This window comes from Erythrolamprus reginae, chromosome 3 (assembly GCF_031021105.1).
Source record: "Erythrolamprus reginae isolate rEryReg1 chromosome 3, rEryReg1.hap1, whole genome shotgun sequence".
Lineage (NCBI taxonomy): Eukaryota > Metazoa > Chordata > Lepidosauria > Squamata > Dipsadidae > Erythrolamprus > Erythrolamprus reginae.
The window spans coordinates 207,512,500-207,533,426 of record NC_091952.1 but is presented as its reverse complement, the minus strand read 5'-3'; the positions used below and the strand labels follow the sequence as shown (position 1 = coordinate 207,533,426).

General features: G+C 38.7%; 1 protein-coding gene across 3 annotated transcripts in view; it reads right to left on the bottom strand.

The window, feature by feature from the left end:
- DTNA (dystrobrevin alpha) overlaps window positions 1-14,426 on the bottom strand; it is a 202,305-nt gene extending 187,879 nt beyond the window's left edge. Inside the window, exons 1-2 of one of the 3 annotated variants that reach the window (XM_070747721.1) lie at window positions 14,333-14,426; window positions 6,110-6,177 (exon numbers count right to left, since the gene is read on the bottom strand). The gene's annotated coding sequence lies outside the window, so the exon portion shown is untranslated. Of the gene's footprint in view, window positions 1-6,109; window positions 6,178-14,228; window positions 14,243-14,332 lie in introns of those variants that run through there. The other 2 variants (XM_070747719.1, XM_070747716.1) reach the window with 2 other exon arrangements.
- Window positions 14,427-20,927: the final 6,501 nt, after the last annotated feature.

The window sequence follows — 20,927 nt, the reverse complement described above, 5'->3', positions numbered from 1 at the left end:
ATCAAGTTTAAAATAAATGGGTTACTATTTCTGGTGAAGTTTAGTGGTTTGATGACTAGGAATGGTTTAAAAATTGTATTTGAAGAGAGGAAATGGGAGAATGTGTTTAAATACAAATTGATATATAAATATGAAAGGAAGAATTCAAATTGGATTTATATATGTAGTTTGCAATGGTAATGTTCTTATTTCTGATAAATCTTAATAATATTAATGTTCAAATAAACATGCAAATAAGAATAGGAGATATTGCCTTGAGCTTTTTAGATCATTACGTATCCAATACTCCTTGTGTCATCTTGCAGCCAAATTAAGGCAAGCATATGCTCTTAGGTCTTCTGGATAAAGAAAGAAAAGAGTTTTTAGGCAACGGCAGTATCGTTAAGTGCAGGTTTATTTTTTTTAATTGAAAGCTTTCTATTCTATCTTTATTAAAATGAATTACAAATTTATTTGGATATGTTTATACCTTTCAACAAAACATCAAGTTGTTTTTTCTATCTTTCTTCCCATTTGTGTGCCCAACAACTGGAAGGAAAGGAACAGTATTTAGGAAAGGAAAAGAAAGAAAGAATATTAAACAACAAGAATAGTAACAATTTTACATTCATGTTGAATTTGGCTTCATGTGGGTTTCTGCAGGCAGAGAAATAGCTTCATTGTTTTCAGTGGATTCGAAGGCTTCATTTAATTCAATAGAAATGCAAAATGATGGCAGTCATTCTTCCCTACCTAAAATCAGGATGACAATAAAATTTCTCCTGTTGTGGCTCTTTGCCAGTTATGTCATTGTAATTCTATTGAGTTTTAGAGAAAGAAAGAGTTGCTGGCTTTTAGAGAAAGAAAGAATTGCTGGCTTTTTAGATGCAGTGTTATGGCAATAAGCTCTTTGATTCCTTGACATTGCAATGAGGCTCTGGCTTTCTAACATTTCAATAAACAGTATTCAAAAATAGCAAAGGAATGAATGTTTCTATTGCTTAAATGATTTCCAAATCCTTGCAACAGCATAATATAAGGAATATCAAATAGTCTACATCAGCAAAAGATGCAAAGGAATACAGTTTTAATTTGGTTCAGTTTTCTATTTAGTGACTTCCTTTCTTGTTGCTGATCACCCTATATTACCTACTCTTGATTTATGCACCAGTTGCAAATGTGAAAATCCTAACCTCCATAACTTTATGGAAATGATGCCTAAAGAAATAAATGAGGACTTAAATTCACATTTTATGGATGTGAGAAACAGGTTTGTCTGTAGACATTCTAAAAATCATTGTATAATACAATAAAGTACTCATGCAAATATGCAAACACTCCACTTTATTGGTTAATCCTCATTAAAAGCAGCCCCTTATGTGACTCTCAAGTTTAAGATCATTTTTCAAGAAACTACTGGTACATCACATTTTAATTGTGCCCACTATTTTCAACCAAAAAAAGCTGAACTGGAATTTGTCAGCACTAAAGGAAAATAGATTAAACATATTTACTTCAGCTAGGCTTTTAAATTTAATAGAGTAGACTAGAGAATTGGAGTCAATGCAGTACTAAAACAAATAAGTAAATAAATCTCATAGCATTGTTGTGGATTCACTCCAGGTTATTTACCTGCATGGTCTAAGATTACCTTTCCATTTCACATAAATATTTTTGATTGCTTGGGCAATAACTGCACATAGATTACAGGACTAAGACTAAAATTATATTATAGTTTAGTCAAGAATAGTTGCTAAGGTTTTTTTTTAAAGGTTCGTTTCCATTTTTCTTCTTTTGGGTGGGTGGGTTTTAAATGGAGACAAAGATTCACTGCTCACTTGAGTTCTGGGTCTGGGACTGAAGAAATAAAAGCCTTCAAACAAATTATTTTCCTTCAGATTGCTATGGAAATCAATCAACGTCCAAATGAGCACTGTTTACCAAAGAGGCAGAATGTAAGAAAGAAAAATACCAGATTTGCTGCTGAAGGGAAGATTGGGAAATAATAAGATTCAACTTATATTCATGCTTTGATACTACCATCCATCAGTGGCATACAGCTGTCTTCAGATGGCAATATGATGACACTATTAATTAGAATTCAAACTGTCCATCCAGGACCTTTTAACAGCAATTGTACAGAAATGACGGAGATGAAACTAGCATGAAGATCGGGATTTGAGAAAATATTCCCTCTGCCACCTTTCTTCATGCCAATAGCTTTTAACAGGCAAAGAAGAAAGCCAATAAAAGTTGACAACTCTTCATTTATTGTGGATCCTTTCCCTCATACAATTATTATTAAGAAATGCCCATGTTAACATGATTAAAGAGTAGTTGTGCAAACATTATTCTGGCAGTCCTTTTAGTAAGTAAATGCCCTTGGTTATAGAAATATGTTTCCATTCATTTGCAAACATACAATTAACACTATTAACTGCTATTAATGTCAAGGTTGCCATCATTCAAGTCCATATTAACTACAGAGCTCTATAGAACATCTAGTATTCAATGTAGCTTGCTAGAAAAGGTAAAAATGGCAAGTTTGCAGCAAAATAAGGGAAGCATTAAAGTGGTAAGTAATATAAAAAACTGAATATGGCTGGGACCAAATGGCTGGGACTGTATATTTAATCATTCATACCAAATGAGGTAGGTTAAACTTTTGTTTCTGTCTTGGGGTTAGTAAATGCATAAATTGGACTACTGAAACTGATGCAGGAGTTGATCCGATCCTTTATGTTACAGCCTGCTGAAGAGGTAGATAAAAGTTAAAATAATCTAAAATGAGCCGATGAATAAGTTTAACAGAAGATATCCAACATGAAGGCACAGCGGAACACATTTAGTGTCAGTTTCACTTACTCTAGAATTACTAAAGTCATAATACTGTTCACTTTAAATGTGACCAGATACAGATAATGCAACTAAGGGAAGTTGAACTTATAGAGCTGGTGGATAGAATATCATTATTATGCCAGGGTTATCCTAAACAAATGCAATTTAAATGTTGTGTATTTCCAGCAGTCAAGAAACAGATAAATAAGAGTTAAACCTGTTAGCATCAAAAGTCATTGCAACAATTTCCTTCAACATATCCGTATTTCCCATATATCAAGGTAGTAAGTAATGCGCAATGATGTAATTCTAGGCATAATCAGACAAGGCAGAGATAGTCACCACCTACAAGTCCCACAGTGCATCATATATCTAAATCAGTCTATGGTCTTCACCTAAAAAAACCACCCATCTCTAATGCCTCTGCTTTACTAATTAAACAGTTCACCACCAGAAATCAAGAATTTTTAGTTCTGGTATTTCATTCCAAATCATAAATATCTCTTCGATTTCTTTTTAAATATTAGCTTTTAGAAATGAATTAAAGCCTTTCCATTTTTGTTTTTATGTGTTTATTCATGAATGGTTTTTTTCCATTATGTTTTAATACAAAGGATATGTAAATCAATTTCCATCTTCTGATTAATGGCAGTATATAAGGCCATTTGCAAAAACAAAAGTAGCAAAAGGGGGGAAAGTTTTAAAAAATTAAAAATACAACAACTCTGGATTCAGGTATCCCTCAAGAGTGTAACAACATGCATAGTTTACAAATAAATTAATGAGCCCAAGTACCAGACAGAAAAAGAAGTGATATCTCAATTATCAAACACAATCAACCCACATCCAAAGAAGTTTGAACAAATCATGGGCTCCACAGAGTAAGAATTCAACTCTTATCGTGGGAACAATGTTCCTAATGGATATTGTATAGTATCCGGACTGATATTAAATGAAGAGAATAAAAATTTTGAACAGAGAGGGTCATGAGGAAAATGATTAAAAGGGAAACCCTAGATAATGTTGCATAGTGAAATTCTAGTTTGAAGCTGAATTGCAACCTGACCTTAGAAATGGCTGTGAGAATCCACATAAACAATGACAATCAGAGGGACCAATGTTTGGCTGTTCACACACTTCAGAATGCAGATAATTTGGTCATTCCTATTATAGAGACCAATTATTCTCACATAAATGGTATTTCACGCCAGTAAAACTAGCACACTTCCAGAGGAAAGGGAAAGGAAATTGCTGGCATGGTTGCCAAATAAAAGGAGTTTTTATGTATATGCTCTGGGAATGTGTTGAAGTTCAAAAATTTGGGAAGGAAGTACAGAATGAAATAAATAATATGCTAAACATTAATTGGATAATTACAAAAGAATTAGTGGTATTAGGGTGGAAAGATAGCAATAAATGGAGAATCCGGAATTGGTACTGGTACATGGTGGACCACATCCACTTCGAAATTATGGAAATAAGATTAAATAACTTTGATGAAAATAAATTGGAGAAGCTGATGGCACGATGGAATAAGGTGAAAAATTATATCTTAAGTAGAATTTATGATGACAATGTGAAAAATAAATTCCAATCACTTTTTGTATGTAAAGAAATGTAAACCGGAGCTAAGGAAGAAATTGAAATTTATTGTAAATAATTTAACCCCCTAAATGAGACCAATTATTCTCAGTAAATCCTGACCCACGTGTCTTCGCTGATTGTCAAAAACAAAGAGATTTAGAAATGTTTTAACTATATGAATTCATGCTGGGCATGGTGCAAAGTACAGCGGTACCTCTACCTAAGAACGTCTCTACTTACGAACCTTTCTAGATAAGAACCGGGTGTTCAAGATTTTTTTGCCTTTTCTCAAGAACCATTTTCCACTTACAAACCCAAGCCTCCGAAACTGCAACCAGAAAAGGCAGGAAGAAGCCTCTGTGAGGCCTCTCTAGGAATCTCCTGGGAAGAAACAGGGCCGGAAAAGGTGGGGGAAAGTCTCTGTGAGGCCTCTCTAGGAATCTCCTGGGAGGAAACAGGGCCAGAAAAGGTGGGGGAAAGTCTCTGTGGGGCCTCTCTAGGAATCTCCTGGGAGGAAACAGTGCCAGAAAAGGCGGGAAAAATCCTCTGTGGAGCCTCTCTAGGAATCTCCTGGGAGGAAACAGGGCCTTCTCTTTCCCTGTGGTTTCCCCAATCACACACATTATTTCCTTTTACATTGATTTCTATGGGAAAAATTGCTTCTTCTCACAAACTTTTCTACTTAAGAGCCTGGTCGCGGAACAAATTAAGTCCGTAAGTAGAGGTACCACTGTAGTATAAGATGGCCTTTCTTAAAGAACATTTAGGAACATAAATTAACATTCATGATAACAGACACACAATTGAGACAAATAGAGTTTTTATTGATCAACTTTGAAAGTAGAATGAATTCTGATCATTTCCAGGCAACTGAGTGCTAAACTTTCAGTGCATTCACTGAAAGCTGTATGATAGGTGAGAAACAGGTGGCCTTTTCCATTGCTTTATATTACCCATAGTAAGTGCAAGTAAATGTTGCACTTCAGCTTTTGAAAAATGAAGGAGCACTTATAGGATTTTAAAAATGGGGGGAAAGGTAATTTCAGGAGTATCAGTGGATTCTCACAGGTCATTATTGTGATTATTTGGATGCATGATTACATTACTTTTATTAAGATAGGTATTTTTGTTCTCAACTATTTATTCCTTATGAAGAGACAAGAAAGACAAAAGGTTAGTAATGATTGTATAGCAGTACCAATAGCACTTATATACCACTTCACAGTGTTTTACCACCCCTCTAAGCAGTTTAGACAATCAGAATATTGCCCCCAACAATGTGGGTCCTCGTTTTATCGATCTTGGAAGGATGGAAAACTGAATCAACCTTAAGCCTAGTGAATTGCTAAATTGCAGGCAGCCGGCAATCAGCAGAATTAGCCTGCCATACTGCAATCTAACCACTATGCAACTACAGCTCTTAATATTCTTGTGTGAGAGAATTATGCCTTCATTTATTTTCTATGGCTGCCCAACTCAATCAATGACTCTGGGTGGCTTGTGCCCAGATAAAGTCAGTTACAGTAGAAATGCAATCAAATTTGATCAAAAGTATTTACTGGAAATGCTGAAAATTGTTCTGCAAATATATCTGCAGATCTTATTTTGACTCAGCCTTATTGAAGTATCCTATAATTCTCCTACTGGGAGATTTTCTCATAAGTGATTTACTTTTGGTAACAAATGATACTGTCATTGAGATACTCACCCGTTCCATGTAGGATGTTTCTTTGGCTCCAGCTGTCAGGTGGTCTACTTTCTGTCTTGGATTTAATTCTGCAACAGAAACAGGGTTGTGTTGTTCATTCATAAAATAAAAATTGAAAATTACTTAATATTTGGTCAAGCCATCAGTCTTTCATATTCTTTGCGCTGGTTGGCAGAAGTTGTTCTGAATTATAAACAGGATAAGATCTACCAAACTCAGGCTCCCAAAATCAAGATAATCACTGGCTATTAATAAACAATCAGCGTTTTCTGTATTACTTTGTTACTATCTACTGATTGTCCAGATCTTTTCAGGAAATCTAATAGTCTTATAGGAACTTTTCTTAATGGGATCTGAAATGATTGGGGTGGTAGTGCTTAAAAGTCAAATTATTCATGGATATAGAGATGCAGGAGTTGAACCTGAAATACTGTATTTTGCCTGTGGTATGCATACTGACAATGAGATGTTATATTTTCTGTTGTGGTTAGCTCTGGCCCAGCTCCTGCCCCAAGGACTGTGGATGTGGGGGAGACATCCACATGCTGCAGGCCTGTTTTGCCTCCCCCCCCCGGTGGAATCTGCTGATGAAGGCTCCTCTGACCAAGAAGACATGAGTGACAGGGAGGAGGAGAGTGTGGCAGACAGCTCAGAAGGAGATCAATTATCTAGCTTCTCCTTGGATTCAGAACAAGAGTTAATGAGACAGCCACGCATGCGGAGAGCGATGCATAGGGAGCAACAACTGAGAGATTATTATCAAAGAAAATGAGGCCACCTGTGGTTGGGTGGGGCTGTGGTAATTAGTGAGGCTGCTATAAAGAGCAGCCTGTGGGTTTGGTCATTGTGGAGGATTATCTGATCGTTGTGTTTCGTGACTGCTTTACTAAACAAGGGCACAGTGTGTTTCACTTTGTGAAAGAAGGACTGTGAATTGCCTCACAGCTGCAAGCTAAGTATCACAGAACTGATAAGGGACTTGTACAAATTACCAGTTTGTTTGGAGGCAAGTGCTTTTTGGTGTACCAAAAGAGGGCTTGGTTTAAGTGAATTTTCATTATAAAGAACATTGTTTTGAATTTTCAAATGTGTGTGTGTCTGAAATTTGTACCTGTGAATTTTTGGGAGGAGTCTACCAGAGAGCCCGACAGAACAATTTTCTAATATACTCTATAGCTATAGCAGTCCTTCACATGGCACATGGAAACTCTTACATTGCCTCCTACATTCAGTTGATATAGGAGAAACATTGCCAAAGGCTAGGGCTGGAGTCAAAAGAGAAATCAGCCTAGAATCTCTACATGTTCTGACCTAGGCTTTACAAAATCAGAAAACAGACTCCTTGAAAAAAAACCCAACCCTTTTTATTTGGCTAATGTGAATTCCTAGCATTCACATCCGGGAAAGTCCCGGCAAACAATCTTTCAAAGGTGAATTGCAACCACAGACCTTTTCAGTCCTTGGATAGTTGCCAGGCTGAGAGCTTCCAGACACAACAGTGTGCAAGGAAATACTTGGCAAACAGTCTCTCAAATAAGCAAATCTACCCACTAATAATACAAACTAATTGTCTCCTGCAAACACCACTCTCCTTTTGCTTCTTTATTTATTTCCTATGGGAGGAGCCATTTAGTTTCCCCTTGTGCCTTTACTCCGGAGTCGACCTCTGTTCCTTAATTGTTCCCTTCTCCTCACAGCTCTGCCCATGTGAACATCGGGAACAGGCTCCAGCTGTTCTTCAGCCCCACTTATTTCTGATTCCTAACAGGGGTGGGCTGCTGCCTGGACAGGGGTCGGGGACGCAGTGAGGTAGCAAAAATGGAGCTCCACCCCAGAGCACCCAATTTGCACTGAAAGATGTTGAAAGAAAATGCAGGGTGTCCTGCATAAGCCAGGCCCACAGTGTGGTAGTAAAAATTTTGGTAGCCCTTCACTGCTCTCAAGTATCTGATAACTGTTGGACGGCCCTGGCCCTATCTCTGCCTCTGACGCAGAGCACTCATCAGAGCCTTCCCCAAACTCCAGGAGTGGCCCATGTTCCTCCCCAACCTCCTCACTGTCCGAGTGTCAAGGTTACAAAATGGGATCACGCAAAACCCAGGATACTGCAACTATTGTAAATCTGAGTCAGCTGCTAAGGGTCTGAATTTTGATGGCGTGACCATGGGGATGCTGCAATAGTTGTAAATGTGAAAAATGCTCAGTGGTCACTTTTTCCAGTGCCATTGAGGTACTGCATTTCTCAACCTACATTTCTCAACCTTGACCACTTAAGATATGTGAATTTCATGATTCAGAATTTTAGGGATGAAGAGAGTTCTTGTCCAACAATGAGGCACATTAGTCCGACAAAGTTTTATATAGTATGTACAGGTAGTCCTTGAGTTACGATTCATTTAGTGACCTTTCAAAGTTACAATGGCACTAAATGACTGTCTTTCTCACTTACAACCATTGTAGTATCCCCATATTTATATGGTCAAAATTCTGATGGTTGACAACTGGTTCATATTTCTGATGGATGTAGTGTCCCAGGCTCTTGTGATCATCTTTTGCGAACTGCTGACAGTGGGGAAGCCAGATTCACTTAATGACCATATTATTAACTTAGCAACTTAAGAAAGGTCGTGCTGCATTTTGCTGTTTCACCTTGTCAGCGCTACCTGCTTTAGGACTTGATAAACCCTAGCTGAACTAAAATAGAGATTTGGGATCAGATAGTGCAAATGACAGAGCCACAGGCCCGTGTCCCTTTTATAGTAAAATCACTTCTCCCTGGACTGTTCTTAGATATTTCTTTAATATGTTATATATGCCATACGGAAGACTATTTAATTTGGCCCTAATTACGGTACTACCTATCAGACAGCAACTGGTAGATATATAAACCTCCCAGACAAAAGCCTAAATTATTTCTGATCAGGCCCGGAGGTACAATCTCTCTCACATGTGCTATTAAAATGTCCACTGTATACCCAATGATGATAAAGCTTAATACTTCTGTTAACAGTTGTAATTGCCACTGCAACCAGGAGGCCAACTTCCTTTTCCTGGGTGACCACTTTTCAGAAATCTCTAAGGCAGCAAAATTCTTATCAATAGATCTAGCCAGAAGCCATCTGGTTCCTCATATTGTTAATTGTTAGCTGTTCAACGCTTTACGATTTTCTCACAATTTTTAAAATCCTTTTTTATCACAACTGTATTGTACAGGTACCGTATTTTTCGGCACATAAGACGCACTTTCCCCCTACCCAAAAGAGGCTGAAAATTTGGGTGTGTCTTATACTCTGAACGTAGCTTTTTCGAAGCATTTTTCCCAACTCTAACAAGGCACTAATGAGCTTCCCGGCTGCAGACTTGTTTTCATTGCTATTCCCTCCCAAAAAGATTTTTTTCAGCCCTAACAAGGTGCTAAATTTTTTCATTGCTACTCCAAGATTTTTTTCTAGCTCCAAATCTTTGCAGGCTTGTTTTCACTGCTATTTCGTCCAAAAAAGGTTTTTTTCAGCCACAACCAGGGAATAAAATGATGTGCTGAAGCTGACCAGACTAAGGACACTAGACAAATGAATACCTGGCAGGTAGATCCCCCCCCTTATTTTCCTCCCCCAAAACTAAGGTGCATCATATACTCCGGTGTGTCTTATACTCCAAAAAATATGGTCAACCTTAAGTTATGACCATTTTTTAGGGATCATTTGAAATTATGACACTAAAAATAATGATTTGTAACCATTTTTCACATTTATGAGTATTGCAGCATTCTCGTGGTCACTTGATCAAAATTCGGACACTTGGCAACTGGGCAAGTATTTATGATGATTGCAGTGATCGCTTTTGGTGACCTTCTGACAAACAAAGTCAATGGGGAATTCAGATTTACTTAACAACTGTGTTATTAACTTAATAACTACAGTGATTCATCTAACAGAAATGTTGTAAAACAAGGCAAAGCTCACTTAACAACTATCTTACTTAGCAATAGAAATTTTGGGCTCATTGTAATCATAAGTTGAGGACTAACTGATTGCTTGTCTTTTGGTTTGATCTTGGACTACAAATAAATTTTTATACTCAAATTTTCCAAGTAGAATCTATTATTCAAGACAGTAGTAGACACTTGATGCATCTACTACAGTAAATTAAACTTAACTGAAATCAATATAAATTAACACTAACAGTAGCTTCATGAAGATAATGAAGATAGGCAATTCTATGCATATTGTCCTGTGAGTAAGCACATAGAACTTTACGCTCAAGCAAACCCTGATAGCCTTGAGCTGTTGATTGATCATTTACATTGCTAAATAACTGAAAGAATTACACCAGTCTAAATGATAAATCAATAGCCTCATATTTAGGTATTACAAGGACAGAAGCAAAATTACATTAAATGTTTAAAACATTTAGACTATTTTTCCCTAGTTGAAATTCACAGAATTTAGGACAATTTTAAATTTATTAAAAGAAGTGCAATTAATTGAAATGTTTTATTAATCTTTCATATATGGATTTTATATAGTCCACATTTAAAGTAGTATGTTCAAAGTTTTCAACATGCAAGTTAATTCACATGTAAACATTGGATCAATTTTATAATAATTTCAATTTTATGCCTCCTAAAGATTCATGAAAACAAATAACAGTACATTTTCTGTTCAGATTAACATCTAAAACTCTCGATATTTCTTGATACCATGTACAACAAATCAATAGACCTGATAACCCCAAGTTTTACAAGGACCGTAGTAATCCTCATGAGAGATCATTCCTAGTTTAACATAAGCTTTATGGCAAGAACATTATTGATCAATCTAAGTTACCTTTTCAAGAGCACCAAATACCATATGAGACATAATCTTTTAATCGTCATAATTATATTGCACTTAAATATTTCAATTCACCTATAAAAATGTTCCCAATTCTACATGAAATCATGTCTTGAAGTAGCAGATTAAAGATGGGAAAGGAAGTCCACTACTCTTAAAGGTTTGCCAAAAAGCATATGGAAGCTTATACACGAGTAAATTGGCATTATGCAGGTGTAAAATGGAAAATGGGATATTAGCGAAATAGAAAGAATAGATTTTGTCCGAAGCATCCAAAGTCTGCTAAACTGGAAATTGTCAAAGTATGACATCTCTGTTCCTATCTCCTTTCATCCTTGTTTACTTCTCTTCTGTCATGTTCTAATTATACTTTTAATAAATAAATAAAATAACAGCAACAACATCCTGAAGTCTTCAAGAATTTTTTTAAAATTTGTTTCATATATTTGTCATTTCTTCCAGTTCCTCTTCTAGGGTGGTAGTAGAGTGAGTTTTTTAAAAAAAGAAGCACTGGAATCTATTTTAGAAAATATGTAACAGTGCTAAGAATCAGGCACTGTGGGTGCTATAAATCAGATTTCAGAAGCAGGTATTAAAATGAATAAGCCAAAGGCATTTATTTATGAAAAAGCAAAAGGCATTAATTCTGTCCTGGAAATCTACCATCCCTAGTCATCTTACTCAGAAATAGAAATTTAACCAAATATACTTCTCATTGTTCATATGTACAAAATAGTGGAAAGGGTAATTTCATTCATCTTAACCCATTTTTTAATAGTAAAAAAAGAATTTCTATTTTATTAACAATAATGAGCTGCTTAACAGAGAACAATAGAAAGTCTGTATTTATGTCTAGCCTATTTTATTTTTTGTGTATTTATTGACTACAACTGATGAACACAAATATTTGCAATGAGCTTCCAAAAAATGGAGGAGATGGATTGTTAAACTGGGACTATAACCATTTTAAACAGACCAACAAAATCTTTAGTGGAAAATAACATAATTTCCAAAATATATTTTAGGACCAGTTGCTCCATCAAAGAAAATGTTCAAGATACTTTTCTGAAATATAATGATTTGTGTCAAAATAGCATATGTTACTGTGAAAATAACATCAGTGCTCAGGCAATAGGGAATAGAATGATTCTCTGCATAGATTTCTGAATTAAAAAGATGAAGAACTCAGTATTTTATTTAAAATTCATTTATAGAATAAATAATTTCTACTGTATTAATCTTTGTAGGCATCTAATGAAATAGATTTTTACATTTGAAAACTTGTTCAGCAATAATCATTAATCCATTCAGGTATCTAGGTCTTTTTCTCACCCGCAACATGCTAATACATTACTTTTTAAACAATTCCATCATAATCATGCCTCTGCCACGACTGTGCTAGCTTTCTAAAGTTATTAAAACAGGGCAGTTTTGGATGGAACTTTCAATGTCTTGTTGAATAGAAACCGCTAAAAGCTTCAGGCTATAATCACAAGTACAAGTCAACTTCAAGCACAGAAGCTAATGTACACAGATTACTCCAATTTGCATTGTGTAGGTTTTAACTCACAGATTAAAAAATCAACTAAATATGTTTTTGCATGCTTTTACTAAAAACAAAAATCCAATAACAAGAATGAATTTGCAATTTCACTTTCTGAGAAGACAGCTCCCCAATATTGCTTTCTGCCTTGATATTTTTTTCAAAGGTCTTTTAAATCTTTCTTGCTGACAAAGTTTAGGATTTATTCATTCCCACTGGGATCTTTAAACATTGCACAAAACGTTACAAATGCTAGTTGAACTGCAAACGTTTACACTGTAAAGATATCTAGCAGGTCCAATCTCCATTCCAAATGGCAGAAGTTTGTGAATGGAGATGTTACTAAACTCAGCACATAAGAAAGGAATAAGGTATCGTTAAATATACTTCTGGCTTTATAGAATTGATTATTTTTCCAAGTAAAATTCAGGCTTCACATTACAAATAATTGTAGAAGAATCTGTATAAACCCCCTAGCAGAGCCCATAGACACAACTGAAGGCATGACAAGCAAAAACAAATCTACCCACAATGACAATATTCAACATTTCTGTCTGCACCCACAGGTCTTATATAAATCTGAGCCCAAATGTACCATTACACTATCCTTAAAATGGAACATACTGCAGGGAGAATATCTCTTTGAATTCCAGAGCTGTTTCTCTTACGCTCCCAGCTCTACCTCTTATCTCCCAAACACTGAAGTACAGCAAAAGTCCAAGAGATGATGTCATCATAGGCCTGTATGTATTCCTGCCTGAGCATCTCACCACACGTATCACATATAGAGCATCTCTCCTCGCATACAATTGGATGCCTTGCCAAGCTTTATAAAGCAACCCGGAATGCCAGCAAGGACCTGCGAGGCTGCCCTAAAGCTAGTTTGTCACAAGACCTGCTGATGTCCCTTTTTTAATTTTTCCCTATTGATTGTGCTTTATGGAAAGGAGGGAGGGGGGTGGACAAACTCTGTTTAGCTTTCCTGCAACACGGGAAAGAAGAACCAGCAGCAAATCTAATTAGGTTAGTTATTGGTTCCTTCTCCAAATGTTCTTTCTTTCTCAAGCTCTCTCTCTTTCTCTTCCTCTCTCTCTCTCACACACACACAAAAAAATACACATAGAAAGCCAGACTGGCATCTCTACACTGGCAACAGGCTGAAATTACCCCCAGCCCACTCCCCAGGTGTCCCCAACCTATTCTCACCAACAACACTGCGGTGCAATGTTACATATGCAGCTGATTTCTGAATAATATTTATTTATCTCTCCCAATACCACCCCCCTGGTTCTGAATTACTCTCTCTTTGCAGTAGGAAACACCATCCCTAATGCAGACTTTAGCCTCCTTGATAAGTCTGGCAAACAGGAGAGAGGGATCAAATGGATAAAGGAAGGAAGGAAGGAAGGAAGGAAGGAAAAAAGAAGGGAGGAAGGAAGGAGGAAGGAAGGAGGAAGGAAAGAAGGAAAAAGAAGGAAGGAAAAAAGAAGGGAGGAAGAGAGGAAGGAAAAAAGAAGGAAGGAAAGAAGGGAGGAAGGAAGGAAAAAAGAAGGGAGGAAGGAAGGAAGGAAAAAAGAAGGGAGGGGGGGAGGGAGGAAGGAAGGAAGGAAGGAAGGAAGGAAGGAAGGAAGGAAGGAAGGAAGGAAGGAAAGGAATTGCTACCTCCAGAAAAGCTCTGTGGGTTGCTGGCTTCTCCTGCTGCTCTGGCTGCTGCCTCTGTCACAACCGATCAGCTGATATTTACCTGTGAGGTAATGCACACTGTGTAAGGTCACCACGCACCCACTTGAACAATATACAAAGCAGGAGGGGCACACAAAGATCCAACTGCTTGCTGTTGCCGCTTACCGCTCTGAAGAGGGGAAGATGTACCGCGCACAGGCTGCTGCTGCTGCTTCTGTTCCCGCTGCTGCTGCAGCTCCTGGCACATGCTGCAGGTGTCATAGCTGAAACTGCCCTGCTTCAGAATGTACTCATTTCGCTTCTGCACATGCCCAGAGCACCTCGCGCGGGCCGAGCGAGCATGTGCCAAGCTGGGGCGCATGCCCAGAAGGCACCCGAAGCCTCCGCGAAGCCATTGCCCTCATCGGGCCCCCCTTTGCCCTGAGTTCCGCGGGAGATCCATTCACTTTGCCCAAAAAAGCGTCCTGGTGATGCGGAAGAAAAACGGAGGGAACAAGGGAGGAGCCGAGAGCAAACGGAGGGAGGGGGAGCCGAGCAAAAAAAAAGAAAAGAAAAAGGATGACGTATTGCAAAAAGCCGAGGAGCGGAGCGGGGGGCGGGGGAGAGCCGGCCAAAGGGGATTCGCCGAGGCGAGAGTGGTGTCTGGCGGAGGACCCGGGAGTTTGGAGACGGGGATGGAGGCGCAATGGCGCGGAAAGAGAACATCGGCCGGGGAGGGAAAGGGCGGAATCCACGAGGGCGAGGGGGTTAATCAGAGGAAGATCTCTGAGGTGATTTTGCAGGAGAAACAAAGGCGAAATGAAAAACCGGAGCTTGGCGTGCATCTGAAAAGAAGCGGGATGGGGGGGGGGGGGGTGAAAACAGGCGCGCGATAGATGGGGAAAGAGCGCACAAGCCCGGGCAATATAAGGCCAAGTGAAGGCGGGCGGGGTTGCTTCGGGTGACAGGACAGATTGGCGTCAGGTTTCTGAGCTACCCGTCTGGGCTTCCAAATCTGGCCCAAAGAGAAGGGAAGGGGGAGCCCTGACGCGACACAACCTGGGAGCCCCCCCCCCCCCCCCGGCTCTCCCTTAGGGAGAGAGGGTTATCGGTTCCCTGCGCGGGGGAAAAAAAGTGGCTTCGCGGGTCCATTTGTTCCTTTGAAGCCTTTTGGGTTTTTTTCGAGCCCCTTCTCGGAGGTTTGTTTTTTTTCCTCGCTCGTGCCTCGCCAGTTTAAAAGCGACTCCTCAGAAACTCTGGCTCCGGGAACAAATGGGTGCCATTAAGGTTCTTGACAATAATAAATAGCTAGATAACCCTTGAAGAGACAAACAAACAATAAATAAATAAATAAATGGAGGGAGGTTTCACATCACTGGGTAAAGGCGAATTGGTGACAGAAGAACTTGCTCATACTGTCGCGGTTGTGGTTAGTTGCTGTGCATTATCTGAGGAAACGCTAATACTGTAGAAAAAAACGAAGGCAAGATTTTTCTGGGAGGCTGCTCACTTTTTTTCCAAGTGGAATTTAAACCACCCATGCGAGAACATATTTGTGAGGCTTGGTGGTAGATGGGGAAACGTGTGAAGCTACCTTAATAACTTCTAAATAGAAACACAAGATATACTGTAAATGGATGTAACAACATGTCCATTTGTCATGTCCCTCATTTCAATGCAAAAAAAGGCACATTGGCTGCAATATTGTAAAATAACTAGCCATTTATACCATTCCAGCATAAAGTGGTATTCACAACATGCTTACAAATCTTTTATTGCACAGCTGTCCAGCCTTACTGAATTTTATGAGGGAGTTAGAAAATAACTTCTTCCATTTATGGGCCAGGTCCACACTGACTTGTACATGTCCACATTTTCATTGCTTTTTTGTGTTTGTTTTTTTCTTCCCCACAAAAGAAAACGGAACAGTGGAAGGCTTTCTGACTAATACTAGGAAGATTGCTGTTATTGTAACTTATCTGAAATTGCAAAATGCTATCAAATAATTTACATGCTTTTGTGGTTTTTTAAAGTGATTTTTCCCCCTGCTAGCAATAAACTACCAAATACCAGAGCTTCTCTCTTATGCTAATGCTTTGCACCACAAATTATGAGTATAGAATAGTGATGGCGAACCTTTTTTTTCTCGGGTGCCGAAAAGGTGTGGGCGTGTGCTATCATGCATGTGCGAGTGCCTACATCCATAATTCAATGCCTTGGGAGGGCGAAAACAGCTTCCCACGTCCCCCTGGAGGCCCTTTGGAGGCCGGAAACAGCCTGTTTTCCAATTTCTGGTGAGTCCAGTAGGTTGTGTTTTGCCCTCCCCAGTGTCCAAAGGCTTCCCTGGAGCCAGGGGAGGGTAAAACACCCTCCCCCATTCTCCCAAAGGCTCACATCAATAATAGCAATACAATACAAATCTAAGAAACCCACCATCATTAAAAAACAGGCAAGCTACACAATTGCACCACACTCAAGTCCTACTAGTCAGAAGGGGGGGGAATGAATTCCCTCCCACCCATCTCCACCCCAATTGAGCAAAACGTTTCTGCTTGCCTGAGTCCTGTGTAGATTGGTTTTAACAATTAGAAAAGGGAAGCTTTCACCAACAGCTTGTGATAAAGTCTGGTGTTGTGAAATTCAGCAAGTTCTGGAGAACCTGTAGCGGAAATTTTGAGTAGGTCAGTGAATTGGCAAATACCACCTCTGGCAGGAGGGGTTGCTGCTCCCACTGCTACCAGGGCACTGTGTGCACAGCTTCAGGTGTTTGGTGTGCACATGTGTCCTAGCGAGATTTTGCTTCTGCACATATGCGGGAAGCAAAATCTTGCAAGGGGACGCACATGAGAGAGATTTCAGTGATATTTTTTTCCTCCCGCGCATGCACAGAAGCAAAAAATCACAAAAATCTCACACATGCATCCTCTTGTGAGGTTTTGCTTCCTGCGCAGAAGCAAAATCTTGCTGGGACATGCCAGACATCTGAATGATTTACTATCAGTGCGATGGCGCCAACCGTACTGACCTCTGGCTGGCCCCAGAGTGGGGTGGGAATGAAGATTTTGCAGTATCCTTCCCCTGCCATGCCCACTAAGCCACGCCCACAGAACAGGTTGGGAAAATTTTTGAATTTACCCCGGGTAAGGTGCTAGTTTAGAAACCAGGAGACAATTAATTCCTCTTCCTCCAAAGGCAACAAATCCAGCTGGGTGATTTGGGGATCGAATGAGGAAGGGGAGAGATAAAAATCAATAATAATAAAAATAAATTAAATAAAATAGCATTGTATAGTCCCAGTACTGAAGGTGCTTTTTAAAGAGGCAAGTGGACTTTCTGGTTTTTCTTTCAAGATGTTTCCTTTCTCACCCGAGAAGCTTCTTCAGCTCTGACTGGATGGTGGCAAATGGAAGGATTTATGCTCCCCACCATTCAGTCAGAGCTGAAGAAGCTTCTTGGATGAGAAGTGAAATATCTTCGAAGAAAAAACAGATGGTCCAGTTTGCTTCTTGAAAAAAGCACCTTTGGGACAACAATGACTTGGATGCCTGAGATACTCCGTAGACATACGATGCTTTCTGATCTGGTGGAGAGAATTTCAGAGCTGAATATAAAACTGTCAAGATCTTCGTGGATGGAATCATTTTATCAATTTGAATGAAATCTCTGATTTCAGGAGGAATCTTTTTGCAGTGCTTCCTCTGGTGGCAAGCTCATACATTTTTTATTTTATTTTTCGTACCATTCCCTGTTGCTTTACACATTGATTTATGATTCATAAAATTCTTTGCTTCCTCTCAGCTGTTGCAGAAAGAGAGCAGACTGTTCTCCCCCCCCCTCCTGATGGCCACTTCTAGATACACTGGACTTAAATTCTCCCTGAAGAAGGTGACATTGAGTTATTTTACTTAGGCAGAGGATGAGGAACCCATCATCATGTAACCAGAAAACAATTGGTGTGTTCTGCAAATTGAAATCCAATTTTGAATAATTGTTCATCACACAAAAAACAATCATCTGATCAACATAAGCTTGTTTAGCCCAGAGAAAAATTGTAAATGAGGAAATACAATGGCGACTTTCAGATTTCTTAAAAGCTTGTCAAAAAAAAGATGGGACCAAATTGTTTTCCGCTGCTCTGGAGAGTAGGACTTTCAAACAGTGGAAAGAAATCTGCATAGAAGCAGATTTTGACTAAATAGTAAACAGCATTATTCAGCACTAGGATGGAATAGCCTAGGACAGAGTTCTTCAAACTTGGGAACTTTTAAGACTTGTGGACTTCAACTCCCAGAAATCTCTAGCCAGCAGAGCTGCCTAGAGATTTCTGGGAGTTGAAATTCACAAGTCTTAAAGTTGCCAAGTTTGGGGACCCCTGACCCCAAGGATATGTTAGAGCTTCTTTCAGGTGAAAAATTTAAGCCAAGCTTAAATCTCTCTGTTTCCAGATGGCAGATCTTGCCCTAAGCAGGACGTTGGTTGTGGGATAGGAAGCTGGTGCTCTTCAGAAGGTTATTATTATTTATTAGATTTGTATGCCACTCTTCTCCAAAAACTCGGAGCAGTTATATCATTGTTTCTGTTAATATTGGCATAGTCAATAGAAGAAAACAATGGGAACTGTAGCTGAAATCATCTAGATCGTCTATTGATTTCAAAGGCTTACTCAGATTTATAATATGATAATAATCAAAACCATTCAACATTGATGACAAAACACAGTGATTCTTTTGAAAATTGAGGGGTTCCTTTTTTTCAATGTCTTCCCAGACACGTTTCTCTATTCCCTCGCTTCTAGTATAATTATTTGGAGCTGTGTTGTTACTTTTATTAATTAATTAATTAATTAATATTTAATTTTTATGCCGCCCTTCTGCTTAGACTCAGGGTGGCTTACAACATATTAGCAATAGCACTTTTTAACAGAGCCAGCATATTGCCCCCACAATCCGTGTCCTCATTTTACCCACCTTAGAAGGATGGAAGGCTGAGTCAACCTTGAGCCGGTGATGAGATTTGAATTACCGGTATGCCTTATTTGAAATAGTTGGCTATAAATTTGCTACTGTTTCCCCCCAATTTTGGAATGTAATTCCAGATGAGATTCTGTCATAAATAGTAAGTATTCAGCAAATTGGGTTCACAAAACCACCTGTTTTGTAGGTACATTTGCAAACTAAGGGATTGTTTTATCCACCATAGGTTATGTGACTAATCCTAAATTAGCCATCTGTGAAGCAAGGAGCAAGAAGGGAGGTTATTACCCCCAAACAAGTAATGATTTATCAAAAGGCCCAACCCTGTTTCCTGTGGCCTGATTAGATTAATGTGTAAAAAAAAAGTGCCCTAGCTAACTGGTTCTGTGAATGGCCTCTTAACAAGATAATCATCATTGTATATGCCTTTTTCATTTCCTTCTGAACTCACCACCTCAAATATGAATGACCTAGGCTACCCATTTGATTTGATTTTTTAGAAACACAGTGTGAGTCATGTAGAAACAACCCCAACATATGCACTCACATGCAGAAACTTATTCTATGTGCTTTTTCAGGCATGAAGTTAGAATCTGACAACATTCTTGGAACTGCCTCATTTAACACATTAAAATGTTAAAGAATAAGAAAAGATTCCTTTATTTGTTTAAACATTTTTTTTTAAAAAAATACTGTTTTCAAGGGAGGAAAAGTACACTTGATATTTAGTTATTTAACACTTTGGTCCTGATTCTTTTCTGGTTTGTCCTAATTTCAGATCTGCCTTTTTTATGATCTGAAAGAAAATCTTTATAAAACATACACTAACTGTTGAGTTCAGATACTGAAGAGGCAGGAGACTGGCAGTGAGATTTCAGCTCTTTATTGATTATGGGGAGCAAACAGCCCCTACCTGCTTTTGACAGTGGTTTCAATAGAGAGCCCTTTAGGGAAGGAGCCAATCAAAATTTCCCTGCTCCACTTCCTTGTTGGACTGGAGAGAAAACTTCCCAGCTTCTCAGGACATAATATTAATGATAATGCTCCATAAATCCTACAAATTCCTTGAAAATTAAATGCAAGGCGTGCTGCTCTGCCCATATGAAAGTGAGTGTCTGATGCTATGTGTTAAAAGGATCTTGATAAAATCATTGCTTGACAGTCAGAAATCTCACTCACTCTTCATATATTGAGTTGTGAAAAAGAAGGGCAGACAAAAAAAAGTGTTAAGGAAGATTTACATTCTGAATTGCCTCCAGTATAATTTTGCCAAAATATTTGAAGATTTCTAAACTGGATGCTACTAAGTTTACAATGCTTCCTAGTGTAGATTCTCATATTTTTTTCAAATGCAATTGTGAAAGGCTTAACTTCCCTCTCCTGACTCCGAACCCTGCAGTCTTCTTGGCAAGATTTTTTTAAGTGGTTTGCCATTGGCTTTTTCCTAGGACTGAGAAACACTAATTGACCAATGTTTTCAGTTGGCTTTGTACCTAAGGAAGAACTAGAACTTGGGATCTCTCGTCCAGTATCTCAATCACTATACCAGGGGTAGGGAACGTTGGCTCTTCTACGACTTGTGGACTTCAACTCCCAGAATTCCTGAGCCAGTCATGCTAGCTCAGGAATTCTGGGAGTTGAAGTCCACATGTCATAGAGGAGCCAATGTTCCCTACCCCTGCACTATACCATACTGATTATATTTAAGCCTATTAGTGTCAAGTGCAATTGGAGAATGGGAATTTCTAGCTCTTTACATGTTTTGGGGTGCAACTTTCAGAATTTTTCATTATTGGCATGCACATCCC